Source organism: Triticum aestivum, chromosome 5A, assembly GCF_018294505.1.
Source record: "Triticum aestivum cultivar Chinese Spring chromosome 5A, IWGSC CS RefSeq v2.1, whole genome shotgun sequence".
Taxonomy (NCBI): domain Eukaryota; kingdom Viridiplantae; phylum Streptophyta; class Magnoliopsida; order Poales; family Poaceae; genus Triticum; species Triticum aestivum.
In genome coordinates this window covers 708,507,076-708,509,883 of record NC_057806.1, presented here as the reverse complement: position 1 = coordinate 708,509,883, position 2,808 = coordinate 708,507,076, and the positions used below count along the sequence as shown (strand labels likewise).

The 2,808-nt window shown below is 44.7% G+C and overlaps 1 pseudogene; it reads right to left on the bottom strand.

The window, feature by feature from the left end:
* Positions 1–487: 487 nt before the first annotated feature.
* LOC123108573 (tyrosine N-monooxygenase-like) lies at positions 488–2,476 on the bottom strand (annotated as a pseudogene).
* Between the last annotated feature and the right edge of the window lie 332 nt (positions 2,477–2,808).

Sequence of the window (2,808 nt, the reverse complement as noted above, 5' to 3'; positions counted from 1 at the left end):
AGGTGAAGATTTGAAGACATCAAATCCCAGTCGTTCTTCTTCTGCCATTAAAACTCAACCATTCATTGTCTCGTGTTAAATAGATAGATTTTGGTAAATTTCCAGAAAGAACACAAGTAAACAACCATTGTTTTGATAGTTCAAATTAGTGAACATGCAACTCTACGAAGGGCTAAATCCTCCTATATATATGTGTGTGTGGACAATCCATGAAATAGTAAGTACTCCCTCGGTAAGAAAATGTAGGACGTTTTTTGGTAGCCAACTACACCAAAAAAAAAACGTCTTATATTTCCTTACAGAGGGAGTATAGTATTTGTATGGAATCCATGTTTCAGTAAGATATGGCTGATGTATGCACTATATTTTTGCAACCGAATGCATAGTAGGATAAGCTCAACGATTCGTTGCATATAGTTTAGTTATATAGGATTCATGGCTAAGTTGCATAGCTCATATTGCTGTTCTCTTTGTACACAAAAACATCTAAACACGACAAACTTCAAATTTATATAATATCAATGGATAGTTCGCACATTACATTACAACAACATTGTTGCTTTATTTGCACACCACATTACACGACATACAACATGTAAGATTCATCCGGGTACGGATTACGGATAATTGAAAAAACATATTACATACATTACCCTGCCAAAAAATGTATTACATACATTCTATTGGCCCATAGAGATGTGCAGGCAGACGTGGTTTGGCTCGCAAAACAAGGGGTTCAGCTAGAGCAAGGCCAATTTTGCTCTCCTGGAGATCGATACTGTGAACGCCAGGAGGCTTCGTCCAAGTGAATCCCTGCAGCATCCTTGCAATCAACATCATTGTTACCGAGGTACCAAGTGAGATCCCTGGACAACCCCTCCTCCCAGTGCTAAATGAAATGAAATGTAGGCCTGGTTCAGTGAGAAGTACATTTGCCGCATTGAGATGCCTCTCTGGCCGAAACTCCAGTGGTTCGACCCAGATCTTGGGGTTGCGACCAAGTCCAAACCGGCTTAATATGACATGGCTACCCTTAGGTATGGTGTAGCCTGCCACCGTGGTGTCCGCCATGGCAACATGTGGTGGGTTAAAAGGATGGTATGGATGCATGCGGAAGGCCTCCCGGATACATGATTTGAGATAGTTTAGCTGAGAAATGTCAGACTCCTGGACTAGTCTCTCTTTACCGACGACCATGTCGAGTTCATCAATTGCTTTTTGCATGACCTCCGGCCTGTTGATCATCTCAGCGAGTGCCCACTCAACAGCGTTGGATGGGTTGTCAATTATTGCAAACATAATTTCCTACAAATAGTCATTGGTAGAAAAATTGCAATCAGTCTTGTATCATATCGACAAAAGAGAAACATTTAGCCAGGGTTGTTTTCTGGAGAGGTTGAGGCAAACTACTAACCGTTGTTTGTGCTCTTATATCTTCTAGGGACAACAATGGCTGTCCTTGTGCATCTTCAAGGTAAACCAGGACGTCCAAAAAGTCTCTGGCCTCTTTCTTTTCAGCACGGCTCTGAATGGAATTGGACCTTTCACGAATCCTGTCCTCTATGATGGGATCATGCAACCGATTGATTGTTCTCATTACATCCCTGGAAACCATCTCATGGCCCTCCAAGTCGAGGCCTTGCAGGGCAGGAAAATAGTCCGACACACAGAAGCTGTATACATGGTGGAGGAGAGTGAAAAGCGCGGCAACATGTGCCAGCTCATCATGCCCAGGACCGCTGGTCGCGGAAGCTGGTAGGTTGCTGAAGTATCGCTTGCCGAAGACAAGCCTCCTTATCATGTCACCACAGAAATGTCGTGATACATGCCGCACGTCGACAATGGCCTCGGAGCTGCAGCAAGAAGTTTTGTTAATGTACCTTACAAGATGGTCATACTCCTCCTCCTGGATGTGCTGGACCTTTTGCTCCATGGACGGGGCGAGGACCTCAGAGGCGAGGACCCGCCTCATCTTCTTCCATTGCTCTCCGTGTGGTGACAAGATAGAGCCCTTGTACCCGTAGCTAAATGAGCCAGATGCAAAGGTGATGGGACGGGAGGCGAAAACCTCATCATTCTTTCGCAATACCTCGCATGCGATCTCCGGGCTTGTCAGAGCAATGACATGGGTCGCTCCAAGATGAAGGCACAGGATGTCTGTGTTCATCTCCTTGAGCAGACGATGGATCCACCGGAACACCGCCGGTTTGTTCCAAATCATCTGGTGCATATTACCGACGAAGGGTAGCGTGGCCGGCCCGGGGGGAATTGGCCTGTCTGTGGCACCGCATTTTTATTTTTCTTCAAGAAAAATAACAGCAAGGTGGCCATCATAACCAGCGTAGCAAGACTTAGACCTGAACAAGACGTCATGCTACGCGTTTGTATTGTGGCTAAGCTCATGTTGCCGACTTTACCTAGTAGGATAGGAAGCATGTTGGGATACGAGAAAGGAAGATATGTCTCAAGTTTTATGCTCCGGGATACTAGTGATGCGTCGCTCTCTTCTGTTCGAAGCGTATTTATAGGCTGGCTGGCTGGCTGGCTAGGATCCTACAAGTGTGGCCCCAACGCGAATATGGCCAACCTTCCTCATTGTACGCACAACTTGAATCTCTAGTACACATCGCTATGCATGTCACATCAGCTAGTACACATGGTGTCATAATTGCATGTCCACTCTTTGTCCTTTCTTGCTCACAAATCCACCCCTTTTACTTTTCCTAACTTAAATCATTTAAACTAATATTTTAATTTCAAAAAATATATATTTGAAATTCTGATGCAAAGACCTTTGGAATAAGACCA